This window comes from Petaurus breviceps, unplaced genomic scaffold (assembly GCF_028583685.1).
Source record: "Petaurus breviceps papuanus isolate PSGF00001 unplaced genomic scaffold, PetGlider_PUasm1.0 490, whole genome shotgun sequence".
NCBI lineage: Eukaryota > Metazoa > Chordata > Mammalia > Diprotodontia > Petauridae > Petaurus > Petaurus breviceps.
In genome coordinates this window covers 30,760,535-30,781,759 of record NW_027186352.1, presented here as the reverse complement: position 1 = coordinate 30,781,759, position 21,225 = coordinate 30,760,535, and the positions used below count along the sequence as shown (strand labels likewise).

The window sequence follows — 21,225 nt, the reverse complement described above, 5'->3', positions numbered from 1 at the left end:
TCCTATCCTATCCTATCCTATCCTATCCTATCCTATCCTATCCTATCCTATCCTATCCTATCCTATCCTGTCCTATATGAGGCAACTGGGTAGCACCATGGATAGAGTTCTGGGTTTGGACTCAGAAATTTACAAGTACAAATCCAGCTTCAGACATTTATTAGCTGTGTGATCATGAACAAGTCACTTAAGCCTGTTTGCCTCATTTTCTTTACCTGTAAAATGAGTTGGAGAAGGAAGTGACAAACCACTCCTTTCCAAGAAAACCCCAGTGGGGTGACAAAAGTCAGAGATGACTGAAGTGACAGAAAAATAACAAATATTACATATATTGAATATAATTAAATGTTTAATAACTGGTTTTCTAAAAAAGAAATGTACATCGACAAACTAAGGTTTAATCTCCATCATTAATATTTTTTCCATCACTTTCTTAAGATAATCAACAAAACAATAAATCAAGCTATGATTTATAAATAATTTGTTACAGGTGTAAATGCTCATATAAAAATTTGACAATTGGTTCACATGAGCTGGTATGAATTGGCTCCAGCATACCTCTACCAGGAGGTGGTGGGGCAGATGAATGGGTAGCATCTTAATATTGGTAGATGAATGGTTTAGTATCCCCACAATTATCAATAAAATGAAAACATAAACCTGAATCTAATACTTTGATGTTTAATGAGGATAAATGTAAAGGTTTGTATTGGGATAAAAAACAAATCTACCTTAAGCATTCAAGACCTGGCTTGATTTTCTGAGTATAGTGAATAATCTTTCTAGCATTTATTGGATGAATGAATGTATGACCAAGCAAATAAATCTTATTAAAGTACCCAGTTTAAAAATATTGAACTGCCATAAAAATATGCTGAACATTAAAATCTGAATGAAGGACATTTAATCTTTCTTGGATGATTTAGAAGGCTCACAGTGCTTCAAGAAAAGCCAACATTGTGAGCATCAGTAACCATCATATGACAGATGTGCAAATGTTTCATTTGATATCCACTAGCAGAGAATTTCAGTCAAGAGAAAACTAGATTAAAGTCAGGTCAATGTATTTTCTCTAGGAATTATTTGTACTTGTAATACATATGATTTCCATGACTTAGAATAATCTTTCTTCTTTTAAAAAGAAGTGCACAAAGACTAAGCCATCATGTATATTTTATCTTGATAACTGATTGAATATTCCCCCAAAGGGCGAGAATGAAGGCTTTAGTTACACAATTTTGAGCCTAAGCTATACACCAGTAAAATGCAATCATAGAATTTTAGAGCTGTAAAGAGTCTTAAAAATAAATAATCCAGACTAACTACTTTATTTTGTACATGTGTAAACTGAGGCCTAGTGGTGTGAGGTGACTTACCAGGAAAAATTGAGACTCTGGTCCATCGCCCTTTCCGTACGTAGCCACATATGGTCCAAAAGAGTTCTAATAATTATCTAAATACAAGACTAACCTCTTTGACTTTAGCACATGTGATGGCTTACTATCATGAAGGCAGTGTTTTGGAATGAAAAGATCATGGAATTGGAATAAGAAGACCTGTTTTTCATCTGCTGCTGGCTAATTAGTTGTAAGACCTTGCTCAAGTCTGTTCTCTCTACATGTCAGCTTCTTCCTCTATAAAATAAGGCAACTCAATTCAGTTCAATAGCCATTTACTAAGTGGTTTCTATATGAAAGGTGCTAGGTATAGGCGTACTAGGTCCAGGTGCTGCAAAGATTTATTAAACAAGTCTTCACTCTCAAGGAATTTATATTGATTGTCTTTAACTCATTGATGTCTGATGTAGCATCCATGACATCTAAATACTATGACTCATTATCATCTGAAATTCATCCTATCTATAGCTTGTTTGTACATGACTGTTTTTATATTTTCTCTCCCCTACCCCCAATTAAATTGTGAGCTCCTTGAGGGCCGGAACTGTCTTTTACCTGCCTTTGTATTCCTAAGAGTTAGCACAGTGCCTTACACATAGTAGGTTCATGTTTATTGACTGACTAACTTAATCATCTCCCTTGCATTTCTCTTCCCAGAACTATGTTAACTGTGTATAGACTTTATATAGATATAACTGTCTACATTTTATTTTCCCCACTAGAATGTGAATTCCTTAAGGTCAGAGACCATCTTGTGTATTTTGTTTTCCCAGTGTTTAGTACATTAAGTATAGCACTTGGCACTTAGTAGGCACCAAATAAGTTTATTGAATATAATTGCTATGTTAAATTTAGGAATGTTTGCAAAAGAACTATCTGACTGAACCGAGTCATCAGGACCTTTGAAATTCTATGACAGGAGCTATTTCAATTCAATACTGTCACCTTCATTGTGCAAAAACCTCAGATGAAAAACCACTGGTATCAAGTTACATAGTAATAAAAAAAAATCTTTTTCAAATCAGGTCCATAAATTTGTAGTCTGCTTCCCTGCTTATCTTAGCAAGATGTGATCCTGTGACTTTTCAGAATATAGAAGTTCTGGGGGATATGACAACATAGGTGGACTTGGGGAGGAGACTGATTCCTCTTCTAAGGATATATAGGTGGAACAGATTTATGCTTTCAGAGACTTTCCATATGTACAGCATTTATATTTTGTGACATTTCAAAGGTTGGTCCTCTCTTTTTACTATTAATGACAGCAGGAGCCTAGGCAGATGAGCTCTAGGCTTATGAGTCTAATTTGAAAAGAGAAACATAATAGGAATTGTTCATTGGGCATATTTGCTTCTGACTTTGCATGATGACATCTCCCATCATTTCTATTACTATGCATGGGTTTACTTGTATGCAATTTCATCTCCCAGATGCATTGCTGTAAAGCTCCACAAGTAACACTGGTTGGTGAATATTAATTAGATTGTTGAGTAAATCTATCATATATTGCTAAAGGGGCTTTTTTCCACATGAAAGCTTCTAAATCTGCAGCAATGAGATTTTTAGTGTCATTCCAGTTTATTTTTTTGTCCTCCACTAAAAAAATCAGATGTAAGAATGAATAAATCAAATTAAAATGGATAGAGGGGGAAATTCATCATGGATAGATACAGTGTCTTGTTGAAGGCATTCATTACCGTAGGGCCTTGGTGGTCAGCTCCCCGTAAGATGAATGACATTATTTATGTTTTTATGAATATGTGATATAGTGGATAGGATGTTATATTTGGTATCAGAAAGACCACGGTTCAAATTCTACCTTTTGTATAGGCTAGTTCTATGACCATCAATAAGCTGCTTAGCTTCTCTGAGGCTCTTTCCTCAGATGTGAAACAGAAGGGGATGAGATGCAGAGTAAAATAGTGCATAGAAAGACAGCCTTAAAGGTCAGAAGACCTGAGTTCAAGTTTTGCCCTTGATACAAACTAGCTGGGCGGCTCTTGGCAAAAATCACTTAGCCTCAATGCCACAGGCAAGGCTCTCATACTCTAAGTTGCAAAACAGGAGTTTTCTTACCAGGAGCTGCCTATGCCTATGAGTTCCTGGAACTGGACTAAAAAACTAGGGATGATAAAACCATTAATCCATGGCTCATGAGGTAGTCAGCATTGCTGTAAGTATCAAATGAAATCATGTGTTGAAAGCTCTGTATTTGAATGCCAGGTCCCCTACTCATTGCATTACTTTAGATGACTTATATCAGCTTTCTGAGCCTCCCTTTCATCATCAGTAAAATGAAAGATTAGGACCATGTTCTCTGAAGACATTACTCACTTCTAGATCCTGTGATATGTAATTTCCCTCTTTCTGTGATTAGGTCCTGGATGGAATTAAGGTTAATATTTTCCCACTTGTGAAAAGGAGAATATGTTTGTTATCGGAGGTGGGAAAGTATAGTTTTCTTCTTCCCATTTTTGGGACAGCACATGTGGCCCCAGAAGCTCCCTTGTGCCAGACATATTTCCCCAAAAGTTTTTTTAACCATAATTACTACACACACACACACACACACACACACACACACACTGTCTTCTGTTAGAACGTAATGGTATTAGAACGTATAATAGGAATTGTTTCATTTTTGGATTTGTTTTCCCAGTACCTAGTATTGCACCTAACAAACAATAGGTGCTGAATTTAGTTCATTGAATGATTGATGAATTAATTGGCTGATTGATTACTTACTGATTTGGTTTGTATGGTAACTCCCTTTATGAATGCAGATTGCAGTGCCTGTGTAGTTTAAGATTCTAAGTTAGTAGATTTAGAGCTGGAATATATCAGTAAGTATATATTAAATGCCCAAATACCATTAAATAGTCAGTATTATATTAGGTGGGCAGCTAGGTGGCACAGTGGATAGAGTGCCAGCTCTGGAGTCAGGAGGACCTGAATTCAAATCTGGCCTCAAGACACTTACTAGCTGTGTGATCCTGGCTAAGTCACTTAACTGTGTTTACTGTGAGATGAGTTTTTGATTAGTTTCCTCATCTAAAAAACTGAGCTGGAGAAGGAAATGGCAAACCACTCTAATACCTTTTCCAAGAAATCCAAATGGGGTCAAAAGAATCAGATATATAAACAAAAAATAGGAACTGATATTAGGGAAAATTACATGGTGATGAAAAAAATAAATACAAGAATCTGAGAGGGGCAGTCATTAGTGGCCAGACAATCAGGCAAAGCTTACTGTAGGAAGTGGGGCTTAAATGAACTTTAAAAGAGGTCAAGGATAGCTGGAGGTAAGAATAGAATGTGTGAGAGGGGGCAACCTTTGCATACTCATGAAGATAGGAGATCATGTGTGTGAGGAAGAGACCTCAGATCATTTGGTTCATCCCTTCATTTTACAGACAAGGAGACTGGATTCCAGGCAGGTTATTTATCTCAGGTTACAAAGGTAGCAATGGAATTTCTTATATTTACACCTACTTACATGGGTGTGACCTTCTAGGTCTTTGGGTGTGGCCCTTTGACTGAATTCAAGTTTTACATAACAAATCCTTTTATTAAAGGGATTTGTTCTGTGAAGTTTGGATTCACTCAAAGGGCCCCCTAGAGGGCCACATGTGACCTCAAAGCTGCAAGTTCCCTATCCCTGGGACTTCTGATTTAAACTAAAAGGTTCTTTCCATTGTACCCTGCTTGAGGCTCAGAGAGTGCAAGTGACTTTGTGTGGTCACATAGCTAGAAAGTGACAGGGGGAATTTGGATCTCTTTCTGCCTGTAGGTCTAGTACTCTATCAATTCTGCCTCTCATTAAGGTAATTGGTAAGGTATATTGGTGACATAGGAAACAATAGTGAGTTGAAGTCATGAGTTAGTGGGGAGTTGAGGCTAGAGTGCTTGATTTGGAGACAGGAAAACCTGGGTTCCCATTTTACTTTAGACACTTACTGGATGTGTCATCTTGAGCATGATGCTCAACCCTTCTGTACCTCAGTTTCCTCATATATAAAATGAGGGGGTTGACTTTAGTGACCTATTAGATGTCTAGCCTACTATACTATAAAATTGTGTTGGCCAAGACCATTGGCAAAACTCTTTGAAAGCCAAGTGACTCCATTCCTCTTGAAGGGGCATGGGTATGTAGCTGTGTGTAATGCTGAAGGAACGACTACCCATGATATCTTTATCTGCATAGATGGCATTTAAACTCCAGGAGGAAGGAATTGACATGTCCCCAAATCTCTCATGGCATTTTAGAATTGGAAGGAGCCTCAGAAACCTTCTAATTCAAGCTAAATTCAGAGAAGGATGTTCACTACACTTTGCATGACAAATGACCAGTCTTTGTTTGAAGACCTTTGGGGAGGGGGAAACCATAACCTCCCGCCATTCATCATTTGCAAAGAGGCGATTTTAGACTTGGTATCAGGAAAATAACATCATTCACTTAGGGCTGTCCAAAATTGGAATGGACTTCCTCCAGCAGTAGTGGGTTCCATCTTGAGAGCAGTCTTCCAGTAGGTGATGTACGACTAATTGTTGTATACATGTGTAGCTGGATTTTGTTTCAGTACCTCAAAAGTTAGGTACCTCAAAAGTCCCTTCTGACTCCATTTTTGCAAATCTGTGAAGAACTTCCTCATGCTTAAGATGTTCTAATTGAGAGATGAGCTACCTTGAATGGGAGTGAGTCTCCATTCAACGTGTCTTTCCCCAATGAATCTGAGATCCTTGAAACCAAAGAATCTCTTACCTTTTCTATTTGTGTCCCCATTTTTTTTTGCCCATAGTAAGAACTTATCCATTTGTTCATTCAAGTATGGGTCAGATGTACAGGAAATTCTTGTTCTGGGATAGATTTGCCATTGGAATCCATTCCAACTCTAAAATTGGGTGATTCTTGGATTTTGATTCCATATCTTAAAAGCTGTCCCTTGCCAGAGGTGAACTTGAGGTTATATTAGTATTCCTTGATCTCCGCAATGCTGTATCAACTAGATGAGGGAGGAACATTTGGAAAGCCCGTGCATTTCTTTCAGCTCTCCCCAGAGCCTTTGAGTTTCCCAAAGGGTGTCTAGAATCTTGAAGTCACTTCCTCTTACCTCACTTCCTCTCTTCTTTCATTCCCTTCCCTTCCCTGCTTAACAAGTATTTATTAAGTGCCTATTTAAATCCATGCATTGTACTAAGCACTGAGGGCTCAAGTATGAAGAATCAAACAACCCCTACTTGTAAAGAACTTACATCCTACTGCAGGAGATGTTTTAAGTATGTAGAAACGAATTTTACTCGTGTTAGAGAATATTTATTTTTGGAAATAGCCTCTTTAGGACACTTCATCTAGTTTATAAAACAAATGCTCTGAACAAAAAAAAAAAGTGTCTATCCTTGTTTTTTTCATGGCCTCCCCTGGAACTTGCAACTTCATGTTAATTTGCATCATCTTCTTGGTGAGAGACATTGAAATCGATAAACATTTCATAGCTATTCTGCAGTTGTAAACAACATTCTGGCTAGCCACTTATGCATCTAGTAAGTATTTTCTTTAATGCCTCATACAATTTTTTTTCCAGAAAAAATACAGCCTAGTTTGTTGTTTCAACACCCAAGGCTCTGTTAACTTGCTTGCTGAAAGCATTCTGTCAAAGGATGAATCTGTGAGTCAGAAAATGGGACACTTTTCATGTATGTTTAGTGACTGTTAGAGATACTTCTTAATCATCCTTGATAAGCTTTTTATCTCCCTGAAAGTTTGTTTACTCCTCTGCTTTTAGTGAACACCAGTGTATAGCAGCCATCTTTGCCATCTTATATCAAAACTGCGGAAATGAAACTTGATGCCACACTCTACTAGCTTCTTTAGTGAAACTATTAAGGAAAATTCACGATGTGGAAAGATATTGCAATAAGTGGGAACACTATGAATCAGACCTTTATTACCTCCCATCTAGAGAATTGTAAGAGGCCCCCTCACTAAAATTCCCTCCCTCACATTCCCCCTCTTTCCAGTCCCTCAAACTTTAGTCCATAAAATGCTGCTTTTATCTTGTCACAAATATTTGGGGACCCTAGGGGCCTTAACTAGGACATCTTGTACCTAGGACATATTCATCTTGGGATGGGGTGGTACTCCCTGGTTTCATTCTCATCAGGGAAGTGGCTCCGCTGCGGAAAGTCTGTCACCTCCCTTACCCCATAAGGCTTAGAGTCTGGGGAGGGCCACCATGGTGATCAGAATCTACATATGGTGGCCTGGGAAGAATTGGACCTCACAGTGACCGAGGCTTGTGGAAGGCCCTGAGGTGATTTCCAAGAACCATAAATGACATAGTGATGAAGCACATCCATTCCCAGATGACATAGTCACAGCTAATGATAGCTCTGGGCTCCTCAGTGCCTTCAGGATAAAGTTGAAATGCCTTAGACTGACTTTCAGTCATCTGTGCACTTCTCACCTGGCTATCCCCCTCTGTACTTGTCCATCATGTTCCATGCCAGACATCTTCTTCCCCTTCCCCCTCTGCTTCCTTTTGAAGTGCTTTCTCATTAGATTCTGAGCTCCTTGAGGGCAGGGACTGTTTCATTTTTTACTTTATATCTCTATTACCTAGCAGAATGCCTCTATCACTTAGGAGAATACTTTTTATTCATTTCCATAGGGAATGACTAAATAAAAACTCCATTAAGTGTTTATTATGTACCAAATACTCTAGGACTTGGCACAATGACTGGTATATAATAGGCCCTTCATAAATTTTTGTTGATTGATTGAGTCTAATGGGGAAGACATCACATATAAGAGAGTTTGGCTTTAAGTTGGATGAAAAGGCTGCAACATCTTCAAGATGCCAGTGAAGGATTCAGGCATCTTTAGAGTGCACTGGCAGGTCAGATGACTATACATGGATACCTTGAACTGCCTGGAAAAGCAGGTTAGATGGTATGACCTGGAGGACACATAGGAAACCCTGGAGGCCCTCCATCATAAAGAAAGATTGTGGTTAGTAATTCTGCTTGTGTAAGCTATGTGAACATCTTGCTTCACAAGGTGTGAGGCATGGCTAGTGAGGCCATGTCTTCTGCCATTGGGAAGAGGGAGTGATTGAGCATGAAAGTTCAAGTGGAACAGGGATTCTGAGTCTTGTAGGGAATAGAAATGGGATGTTCAGTGTCCAGAAGGAAGTGGGAAAGAGAAGGTAGACTTTGACAAGAAGTTTGGGGGAGAACGGAATTATCTGGCACTTGCTGATCGACTCTGTGATGCCTGAATGAGTTCTGGCCATCATGTGGTAGAAGACAGGAGAGGAAGGAAGAAGGGGCTCCATATTAACCAGTGGGCTTCCTGCCCATTTCTCCAGAGCAATGATGCTTAAGGAATATTTGTTGGTTGGTTGTTATGCTAAGATGACACAAGACAAACTTCTGACATAATCACTCCACACTTCTCCCTACCCTGTAGGTCCTTCATACCCATTCTGTATCTATCATGTCTTGACTTTCGTGGTTTTCCTCATTTGAATTTCTCTGACCCTTTATTGATCCAAATCTTATTATGCTCAAATGTTCCTTTTCCAAAAAAGGTTTAACACTACATCGTGTATGTTCCAGTAGAATGTAAGCCCCTTGAGGGCAGGGACTCTTTCTTGTTTTTATCATTGTATTCCCAGAACCCGGTATAATTCCTGGCACACAGTTGGTGCTTAATAAATTGTTGATGGATTGGATTATTAAAAGCATCTCCAATTTCTATAATACTTATTGCTTAGAAAGTAACTTCCTCACAAATTTACCCTGAGACCTGAAGTATAAATATCTTATATAACACTCAGAAGTGTAGTATAGTGAATAGAGTACTGGACACAGAGCAGGAAAACCTGAGTTTAGATCTCATCTCAGATCATTCTTCACTTTGTGACCTTGAGTAAATCATTTAACCTCTTTGTCTCTCAGTTACCTCATCTACAAAATAAAGAGTTGGACTCCATGGCATCTAAAGTCCTTACCAGACCTAGATCTAGGAGCCTATTGTTTCCATTTTACAGGTGAACAAATGAAGGCAGAGATTTTGAAATGACTTGACCAGAGTCACATAATTGGTAATATACCAAGACAGGACTTGAACTCAGGTTTTATGATTCTGAGACCAGTATTCTTGCCACTACTGAACATTGCCTCTTTTCTTTTTTTCATTTTGGAGGCAGTTGGGGATTGAGTGACTTGCCCAGGGTCACATGGATGGCTAGTAAGCATCTGAGGCCAGATTTGAACTCAGGTCCTCCTGACTCCAGGGTCAGTGCCACCTAGCTTCTCCCACTGCCCCTTTTATTGTTCTTTGACTGTATATGTTTTCTCCATAACTAGAAACTCCCAGAGGGGAGGGGTTTCAGGGATATACATAGTTGCTCCATCCCTTGCTGGGATTGGTAACAAGCTGCCTCTCTTATCACTGAAACTGGTCTTTTCTTACTGATCTTTCTTTTTGTGACCAGTATTTTTGGGTTGTGATTTTGGAAACCCTACTACTTTTCAGAGGGGTGGGGCCTGCTGACCCATCAGAGCCTAGATCAACCACAGAGCAACATTGGTCACTGGTGCACTATGGAGCTTCCATAGTTGACTTCTAGGTATCCAGATTCCTAAAGTTCTACCCAGTCCTCCCCAATCTGTCTTGTATGCTGAAAGTACCTCTCCTTTGCAGTTCCTGTCCTCATCTTTTTATCTCGTGGATCTTTAACTCTCCCTTTACTTTCTCTGCATTGAGATTCATTCTTTGGCTTCTGGTCTCTGCCTCCCAGAACTCTAGCTGAGGGACTTCCATTGGGCTGCCATCTTGATTTTACTTAGGTGAGTCATCCCAAGAAGTTGAGAACAACTTCTTGCTTGCGGTCATCTTGCTGCTTTTGGTCATGAGAGCAAGAGGTCTTCATACTCCAGAAATCCCACTCCTTCAACACCCACCCCGCTTCTGCCCTCATAATGATCACAAAGAGATTTTGAGAAATGATTCATGTTCATGAACTCTCCAACTAGGAATGAGTTCCTAGGACATTTAAGATGTTCACTTTCATTTTGGGGTATGGTCCTGTAATTTAATTTTTGTAGGGAACTTTTGATATGGAAATTCCATAAATTCATAGAGAGTCAATTTGTATTTAATTCCCAATCCCAGCTGCCTGAGGCCTTGAGAGGTTAAGTGATTTACCTGTTGTTTTTGTTAAGTTGTTTCAATTGTGTCCAACTCATCACAACCCATTTGGGGTTTTCTTGGCAGAGATACTGTAGTGGTTTGCTGTTTCCTTCTCCAGCTCATTTTACAGATGAGGAAACTGAGACAAGTAGGGTTAAGTGACTTGCCCAGGGTCACACAGCTAGTAAGTGTATGAGACTGGATGTGAACATCCTAACTCTAGGGTTGGTGGTCTAATCATTGTGCCATCTAGCTCCCCAATCACTTCCCTATCTTTGTTTTTTAACTAGGTTCTTCTGTCTCCAAGACTGACCCTCTCACCACCTTTCTACACTGATTTTCTCATAGAGAGAGAAACCTTAGGTCAGAATTTACATGATTTACCCAGGATGATGCAATTGTAGCAGTTTAAACCCAAGGACGTCAAAATCTGTTGAGATGGGGGCTTTGCTCACCCAAAAACTGTTGCAATTTCATGATGTGTTGTAGTGGAACTGTCTCAAAGAATTCAGAGTCAGACCACCTCTAATCCAAGTATAGCATTTATTGAGATTTACACCTCTCATGAGGCAGACTAAGTTCAAGAGGAACCAGCAACTTCAGAGAAAGCAAGACGGATTTTTGTAGGGTAAAGATGCAATTATATAACAGAAATTTACATAGAATAGAGGAATATCATTACTATTCAAAAGGCAGGGGGAGTCTGTTAAGGGATTAGGTCATGGAGGAGGGGTTTGTTGAGGTATTAGGTAATGGAGGAGGGGTCACATCTAGGTGGGTTCTGTGGTTAAACATTCTGGTCATTCTGCCCTCCAACTGGGTAGCTTTTGTGTTCCTGTCTTGGGCTAGATGATGATGTGATTGTGATTGAATACAAGGACACACCTGTTTCTGTGGGAATGGGTCTGGGGGGCACAGTGCCCAGGTAGAGGCAGTAGCTAGGTTTCCATCACATGGACACACCTGTTGTTCTGGTGAGCAGTGAGGCATATACAAAGAAGTTAGGACATTGGGGGAGGATGGGGGGGTGGGGCAAGGTAGGTGCAGTGGGCCTGCTGTTCAGTAGGGCCGGGCCTATAATGAAGTTAGAATACTGGGGCTGGGGGCAGCTTTATTAGGATTCCATCACAATGAGAATTGAACTGAGGACTCCAGATTCCAAGTTTTCCCCACTACAGCGCACTGGTTTTCTTAAATGAATTGAGACATTATCCCAGGCTGTTAGATTTTAGACTTAGCTCAGTCTACATTCATGTTTCACAAAGAGGTCACTTGATATTGATCTCTATTTTAAGCTATGTAAAAATGTGTTCGTTCCAGGGAATCTTACATCTTATAATAACTTCTATTATCTCTCACTATTTCAAGAAGTTTACAATCTTATCCATGTTAACACCTTCCAGTGCTGCAGGTCACCACTCGGCCACATCTTCTGATTTTCTATGATTTTTGTCTATGTTCTTCCATCAATTTTCATTAGAGGATCCATCTATCCCAAACACTAGAAACCTTCCTCTAGTCTCTAGTGCCATACATACTATAGTGTGTCATCCATATCTCCTGTTTGGTGATTTGTCTACCCTGTTTCCTGTTCATACATCTCTTGGATGCCATATTCTGTCTTGCTTTATGTGTAAATCATTCGTGTTAAAGTTGCTGTGTACACATGTTCATCACTCATCTATCCAGAGGTGAGTACCAAGAATGGCCAAGGGACTAGAGTCCATGCCATTCAAGGATTCATGAAAGTAGCTGGAAATAGTTAGTCTGGGGAAGAGAAGACACAGAGGGAACAGATATTTTTTCAAGTGTTTGAAGGGCTGTTTAATGGGAAAAAATATAGATTTGTTCCATTTTGTTTCAGACAATATAACTAGGAACACTGGAGAGAATTTGGGAAAAAAAGGCAGATTTAGGCTCAAATGCCAGTCACTGAGTTAGCAAGCATTTATTAAGAGTTTATTATATGCTAGACACTATAATAAATGCCAAGGAAAGAAAAAAAACTCAAAAAACATCCCCAGCTCTCAAAGAGCTTACATTCCAAATGGAAACAATGGGTATGTAGAAGATATGTATGGAACAGACAGAAGGTAGTCTCAGAGGGAAAGGCATTGGCATCTGGGCAAAATGGGGACATTCTACTCAGGAGATGTGTTTTAAGTTGAGTTTTGATATCGAAAGTGGAATGAGCTGCTCAAGAAGGCACTGGTCTCCTCACTGGAGGTCTTTATGCAGAGAAAAGAAGACTCGTTTGATGAAGCCTTCAGATCCATGCTTGCTAGAAAGCCTACAGTTGGATTTCCTCATAGGTCATAGTTAATTCTGGTTGCAATTAATCCTACTTAGATAGACTTTCCAAATTCCTTCTGGAAGTGAATGAAGCCTCAGAGATCTCATCTCTCAAAGAGAGCCTATAAACAGGAGTATCACCCACCCCCCACAGTGTAGTTTCAGACTGTCGTGGATCCTACAATAACACTAGGGAGAAAACAAGCAAATACATGATCTCCCCCACTGCCATTTATAAAGAAGATGTAAAGAAGAATAGAAGCTAATTCCAAAGATGATAGGGAGGCTAGACCGATATCTCAGCTCTAACTTCCTGTTGTGATGATGCTATGAATGTTATGACCCACCCAGAAATAACGTGGTGAGTTTGATAATCAGCAGCAACTGTGGACTTCTCTGTATATACCTGTAATTGACCCCCCTGGGAATAATCGCTGGCAGCTGCCCCAGGCTCTTGGTGTCAGCTTCCCTGCCCAAGTGATGTGTGTTCACTAACAAGGACTCTTCCTAGGTGGAGTTTAATCTGAGGCACCCTAAGCTTATGTTTACACCTGCTTCCTAGTTGGATACCTCCACACTAATAGCACAGGCATTGATAGTGTGAATAATAGCTGCATAAATGTTTCTTGAATACTAGCATCATTTTTTTTTTGCTTTTTTTTTTTTGGAGGGACAATTGGGATTGTTACTTGCCCAAGGTCATGCGGCTAGCTTTTGTGTTAAGTGTCTGAGGCTGAATTTGAACTCATGTCCTCCTGACTCCAGGGCTGGTGCTCTACTCACTGCATCACCTAGCTGCCCCACTAGCATCATTTTTTTTTATATTTCAATAAATGTGTAATTTTATTTAATCAGTTTTCATTCTAGATCCTTGAGGGATAGAGCATCACTCAGATCCTGTGTCCAATGGCCTTGGCAGGAAGATTTCTCCTGAATTTGGCTTGAACCATTCCACTATTACCATGGGCCCGAGTAACTTTCCCCCAGATAACTCTTGTTCTGTTTGGTTTCCCACCAGGAGTTACTGTGTTGTTTTTGGCTTTGTATACATAAGCACATCTCTTTCCCAAATAGAATTCAGTTTTATCATGCGCATAGACGCCTTCAATTTTCAGAAGAGCCATATGTTCCCTCTGGTTTCGTAGGCCTCTCTTGTAGCCAGCAAAAATGGCCTTGGACCACAGTCTTCCAGACATTTTGCTGTTCTAGAAGCCCTGTTTCCAGCAGGCCTCCACAGCTCCAAGATGGAGAAAAAAAGCATCATTTTTTAATGCAAGAAATTCATCCTGTGATTGTTCTTGAAATTTGGATAAATTTCATATTTCCGTGAGAATCTTACCAAGGAGACTTCGCATCCTGATCAAAGTGACCTTAGTGTCAAGCACTGGAGTAGAGACCTCTGGGAAGGCAGATAGGGAATTGATGCATTTTTACCCCAGCTATGTGACTTGACTTTAGTGACTTGGAATGTTTTTTTTTTTTGCTACCTCTTTCTTTTTTAAAAAATTATTTATTCACTTTCAGTTTGCAACATTCAGTTCCATAATCCCTTGAGTTCCAAATTTTCTCCCCCTTCCTCTCCTCCCCCCTTGACATGCAATCCAATATTGGTTCTATAAATACCTTCACATTAAACATTAGTCAAGTTGTAAAGAAGAATTATAACCAATGGAGTGAACAATGAGAAAGAGGGAACAAACAAAACACAGAAGGGAGAACAAGTAGTTTGCTTCAATCTGTATTCAGACTTCAGGAGGCCCTGAGTTCAAATCTGGTCTCAAATACTTACCAGTTGTGTAACCCTAGACAAATAACTTGACAACATAGGTTTCTTTACATATAAAATGGGGATAATAATGCCTTCTTCACAGGATTGTAGTGAGGACCAAAAATGATACTTTGCGTGGCATTTTGCAAACTTTAAAATGGTATATGAATCCTAGCAATCATTGTAATAATAATTATTATTATTATTTTGCTTTTTTGGAGGGCAATCAGGGCTAAGTAACTTGCCCAAGGTCACATGGCTAGTTTTGTTGTGTGTGTGTTATGTGTCTGAGGCTGGATCTGAACTCAGGTCCTCCTGACTCCGGGGCCAGCTCTACCCACCCCATTATTTTCTAGCCACTGATGTTTCTCTTTGATTTTAATTTCTTAATGTTTTGAGGCTAGTGTTATGGATCTGACATTAAACATCTTTATGATTTTCATTGACTTGATTATCTCATTTAAATATAAATTCCTTTTTATTTTATTAGGTCTTAGGTATCATTTCTAAACTGAATTTTGTTATATCTGAGATCTGTAAATGAAAACAACGGATTGTGATATGTGTGTGAATGTGTGTGTGTGTGTAAAAGGAAGAATTCCTGGTACAGGATATCCTTCCATCAGCATAAATGGCCACCTTGGATTCAAAGTGCCTCTGATACTACCCTTATGACCATGGGCAAGTCACTTAAATTTTCTAAGTCTCACTTTCCTTATCTCTAAGAGTAATAAGAACACATGAAGTACAAACTTCACAGGATTGACATGTGGATCAAATGAGATAATGCGTGGAAAGCACTTTATAAACTTTAAAGAATTATATGAATTTCTGTTGTCATTCTGTTTACCTCAGTTTCTGAACTGTAAAAATAGGGATAATAATATTTCCCAGGGTTGTTGTAAAGATCAAATGACAAATGTTGGAGGGGATGGGGAAAAACTGGGACACTAATGCTTTGTTGGTGGAATTGTGAACTGATCCAACCATTTTAGAGAGCAATCTGGAATTATACCCAAAGAGTTATTAAACTGCCTATACTCTTTGACCCAGCAATACCACTAGGTCTTCTTCCAAATATGATTAGGGAAAAAGGAAAAGAGCTTATATGTTCTAAAACATTTATGGCAGCTCTCTTTGTGGTGTCAAAGAACTGGAAATTGTGGGGATGCCTGTCAATTGAAGAATGGCTGAACAAGTTTTATGGTATGTAATTATGATGGACCATTACTGTGGCATAAGAAATGGTGCTCTTAGAGAAAAATGGATAGACTTGCACAAAATAATGAAGAGTAAAAAGAACAGAACCAAGAGAAAATTGTATATATTAACAGCAATATTGTTTTAAGAACAACTTTGAGCAAATAAACCATTTTGACTATTATAAATATTCAAATGAACTACAAAGGATATATGAAGCAAGATGCTACTGCATCTGAGAAAGAACTGAGAAATAGAAGTATATATAGAATATTTTACATATGCATACATGTTTGTGTCTAATGGTAGCCATCTCTAGAGTAGAGGTAGGGAAAAAAGAAAAAAAAAGAAATTTACACAATAACTTCATTATATATTAAAGAGCAAAAGCAAGTTGTACATAATAGACTAGTGGTTAAGTGCAATCATCTCTTGTTTTATTCAAAAAGTTAAAAATTAAACAATTTTAAAAGATAAATCATAGGGGGGTGGAGTCAAGATGCGGGAGTAGAAGCAGGACCTCCCCGCTGCTCCGACTTCCACCTTCCCCAATCCGTGTAAAAAGGGGACTCTAAAAAACTTTGGAGCTGCAGAACCCACAAAATGACACAGAGAAGCTAACCTCCCGCTGAGGACAGCCCGGCAGGCTGGCAGGAATCCAGCATGGCCCTCTGGGTGCTGAGCCCAGCCCCAGGCTGAGGCTTTAGCCCCAGGGTGGGCCTGACCAGCTGTGGCTGTTTCCAAATTTATCAACACATAGATGTGAAGGACAAAGTGAGAGATCAGTGCAGTCTGGACTTTGGGACCCAGTAAGTGGGAGTGCATGGCTTTTGCCCCCAGGGAGAGAAGCCGCTGAGACACAAGCATGCCGGCCAGCGCCAAGTGGCAGCTTCAGCTCCTGGCCTGCAGAGTGTAGGGGGACCAAGCACCAGTCTGTGGGGTAATCCCTCTTGCTTTAACCTTCTTGGATCTGGATTGCAGTCTAGCGTGGAGGTCCTGGGGTGTGTGTACAGCTTGCCAGAGCATGTGGAGGCCTCAGAGAGGGCACCCATCTAATACCTGTGGCAACTGAGAAAACCCCAACGTTTGGGACGAAAGCTGCCCTGTCTGGTGGCAGAGTCCTACTGTGGCAAAAAGCCCAGGGGTCAAGTGACTGAGGGGAAACATGACCAGGCAAAGGAAACAAAGCAGACAGAAGATTCCAACATTAAACTCCTATTTTGGGGACAAGAAGGAGCAAAGAATGGAACAGGAGGAAGACAGTGAAATCAGAACCCCTGCATCAAAAGCTTCAAAGGAAAATACAAGCTGGTTACAGGCCATAGAGGACCTTAAGAAGCAGATAAGAGAAGTGGAGGAAAAATTGGAAGAGAAATGAGAACAATGCAAGAAAATTATGAAATGAGAGTCAACAGCCTGACTGAGGAAAATAACACCTTAAAAAACAGACTGACTCAAATGGCAAAAGAGGCTCAAAAAGGCAATGAGGAGAAGAATGCCTTAAAAAACCAAATTTGCCAGATAGAAAAAGAATCTCAAAAGCTCACTGAGGAGAATCCATGATTCAGAATTAGATTGGAGCAAATGGAAGCTAATGACTGTATGAGAAATAAAGATGCTGTAAAACAGAGCCAAATGAATCAAAGAATAGAAGGCAATGTGAAATATCTCATGGGAAAAACCACTGACATGGAAAATAGATCCAGGAGAGATAATTTAAAAATTATTGGACTACCTGAAAGCCATGATCCAAGTAAGAACCTAGAAATCATCCTCCAGGAAGTTCTCAAAGAAAACTACCTTGATGTTTTAGAACCAGAGGGCAAAATAGAGGTTGAAAGAATCCACTGATCACCTCCTGAAAAAGATCCCAAAAAGAAAACTCCTAGGAATATTATAGACAGGTTCTGAAATTCCCAGATTAAGGAGAGAATATTGTAAGCAGCCAAGAAGAAACAATTTGAATAATGTGGAAACACAATCAGGATAACCCAGGATCTGGCAGCTTTTACACTGAGGGATCAAAGGGTTTGGAATATGATATTCCAGAGGTCAAAGGAGCTGGAATTAAAACCAAGAGTCACCTACCCAGCAAAACTGAGTATCATGTCTCAGGGGAAAATATGGTCATTCAGTGGAATAGAGGACTTTCAAGCATTCTTGCTGAAAAAACCAGAGTTGAATAGAAAATTTGACCTTCAGATACAAGAAGCAAGAGAAGCATGAGAAGGTAAACAGGGAAAAGAAATCATAAGGAACTTATCAAAGTTGAACTATTAAAATTCCTACATGGAAAAACAATAATTGTAACTTATGAAACTTTTCTCAGTAATTGAAGGGAATAGAAATATATATATATATATATATAATATATATATATATGAGGGCATATGAATATATATGTGAATGTGTGTATATATGTTTACAGATATACATAAATAGAGGTCACAGGACCAATTTAACAGGAAGGGATGATACTTAAAAGGTGAAATTAAGAGGTGAGAGAGGAATATAATGAGAGGAGATGGGGAGAGACAGAATGGGGTAAACTATCTCATATAGAAGAGGCAAGGGAAAACTGTTACAATGGAGGGGGAAGAACAGGAAGGTAAAAGGGAATGGGTCAACCTTATTCCCATCGAATTTGGATTGAGGAGGGAATGAAATACACACTAAATAGGGTATCTCACCCTCCAGGAGAGTTGGGGGGGAAGGGGATGAGAGAAGGGATGATGGAAAGGAGGGCAGGCTGGGGGGGAGGGAAGTTGGGAGCACCCACTTTTGAAAATGGATGGATTCAAAGTAGAGAATAGAACAAGTGGGAGGTGGGATAGGAGGGAGGGGAATATAGTCAGTCTTTTAAAATATATCTACTGTAGGGGTGGCCAGGTAGCACAGCGAGTAAGAGCACCGGCTCCAGTGTTGAGAAGACCTGGAGATCGAATCCCGGGCTCAGACACTTAGCACCCACCCAGAAACACCTGGCTGTGTAACCTTGAGCAAGTTACTTAACCCCAATTGCTCAGGGGCGGCCAGGTGGCTCAGCGAGTAAGAGCACCGGCTCCAGTGTTGAGAAGACCTGGAGATCGAATCCTGGGCTCAGACACTCAGCACCACACCCAGAAATAACTAGCCGTGTAACCTTGATCAAGTTACTTAACTCCAATTGCTTAAAAATATATATATATATCTACTGTGTTATTGTTTTGCATTAGCCACACATGAACAACCTATAATGAACTGCTTATCTTCCCAGTAAGGGTGAGTGACAGGAGGGAAGGGAATGATTCTGGAATTCAAAGTTTTAAAATCAAATATTCAAATATATATATATATATATATATATATATATACTATTATTAATACTATTTTACATGTAATTGGGAAATAAGATATACAGGCACTGGGGCACCATGCCCTACTGGAAAAGTCAAAAAGAATATGGGAGAAAATATGGGAGAGGGAAGATTGGAGGAGGGGATATCCTGGGGGACTGCTATTTTGGGGCAGTGGGTAGGGGGAAAATGGGGAGAAAATTTGTAACTCAAAATCTGGCAGAAATGAATGATGTAAATCAGAAGTTAATAAAGCATTTGAAAAAGAATAAATCATAAATAATCAAATGATAAAATATTTGTCAAGTGTTTATCATAGCATCTGGTATATAGTAGGCACTACATAAATGCTATTTTGATGATTGTTGTCATTATTATTTTGGGCCCAGAGGAAGTGGAAAAAGTATTGACTCTGGAGTCTAATAGAGTTCAAGTGACTTAGCCAAGGTCACACAGATAATGAGGCCAGATTTGAACTTAAATCTTCCTGCCTCTAGGTCCAGCACTCTGTCTACAGTGGCTGTCTCACATTAACCATTATGTTAAGAAGGGGAAAAAATCCCTTGAAATCTGATGCTTATCCACACATTGGCTTATATATAAATCCTAAGGTTTTTAGATTACACTGATGTGGGAACACTTTTGTTCTTACCTTGGCATGAAGGAATGCTGATCTTATAGAAACTGAATAGTTTTTATTTATTACAATTCTCTAAATCAGTCTAAACAAAAAGCATCCTTGTCACAACATGACAACCAGAAGCCAGAACTGCTCTAGGATTTGTCACATCTGATATATTGCCCAACTTCCTCACCAGCTAGCCCTTTTGGTGACTATAGAAGGCTGTACACTGCACCAATTTATCTTTTCAATATAAAGGTCTTTTGCAAGTAACCTCAAAGTCTAGGAATGGAAATGTTGGCCAGATTAAAAAAATAAAAAATAGTAAAATATCTTATTGAATCTCTTCTTGTATTCACAGACTTTAGGTCTTTCTGGACATGGATAGCCTCCTAATATGTCCTGTTGGGCATAACTTGAAATGTTAGTTTTAAAAAATGAAATAGAATCAAATTATTAGTGTCCTGCACAATCTGCTTTGTTGAGCTATGGAATTAATTTTTTTTCCAATTAACAAGCATCTATTTTTATCCCTCCCATTTTTGCCTCCCCCATCCTCACATTAATGAAAAAAAAACATTTGTAACAAATATCCATACTCATTCAAAACAAATTGCCTCATTGCCAATTTAAAAAATGTGCATCTCATAAAAAATGTATTGTATCTGTCATTCTTGATCAGACAATGGGGGCATGCTTCACCATAGGTCCTTGGAACCCAGTGGCATCATTGCATCGATTAGAGTTCTTAGAATCTTTCAAAGTTGTTTGTTTTACAATGTTGTCATTGTATAAATTGTCCTGTAGAAATACTCTTCACTTCACTCTCTCAGTTCATACAAGTCTTCTAAGGCTTCTTTGAATTCATTAACCTAGCGAGTTTAGGATAGGCATCTGGTCTTCTATGTACAGAAACTCTTTGGGTAGATATTTCCACAAATTCATTGCTCACTGTTAAAGAATACTTCCTCTTAGGGCCTCAGTAAAACACCTGTGATTGGTTCAGGCATGGACATTCCTATCTCATCTTGCCAGGTTCTTTTTATTCTGCCATATTGCTGCTCCTAGCCTTCCATCCATCCACCATAGAACATTTGATCAAAGAAGGCTGGTATTCTTCTTGGGGTTATCTTGGCATCTTGAGGGTACCAGTAAAATATTTAGTTTGCCCATCTATTTATCTCTCATTTTTGCTACCTGAAAGGCTTATCCTTTCCATTTTTGAGTTAGAAGGCATATTGGGTATCATCCAGTCCCATCTGCACCTGTACAAGGACCCCCCATATACTTTTTTGACAAATGATCAATAGATAGCCAAAGAAATTATGAATATCAAGCAAATTGTGACCAGATATGACCTAGTATGACATCAGTTCTTTGCTTGAAGACCTCAAACAAGAGAGGACCCACTAACA

General features: G+C 39.3%; 1 protein-coding gene and 1 pseudogene across 3 annotated transcripts in view; one reads left to right on the top strand and one right to left on the bottom strand.

Annotated features, from left to right (window-relative positions):
• CTNNA3 (catenin alpha 3) overlaps positions 1-21,225 on the top strand; it is a 2,053,326-nt gene that overhangs the window by 292,134 nt on the left and 1,739,967 nt on the right. The window lies entirely within an intron of this gene.
• On the bottom strand, positions 13,698-14,143 carry LOC138172198 (large ribosomal subunit protein eL33 pseudogene; annotated as a pseudogene).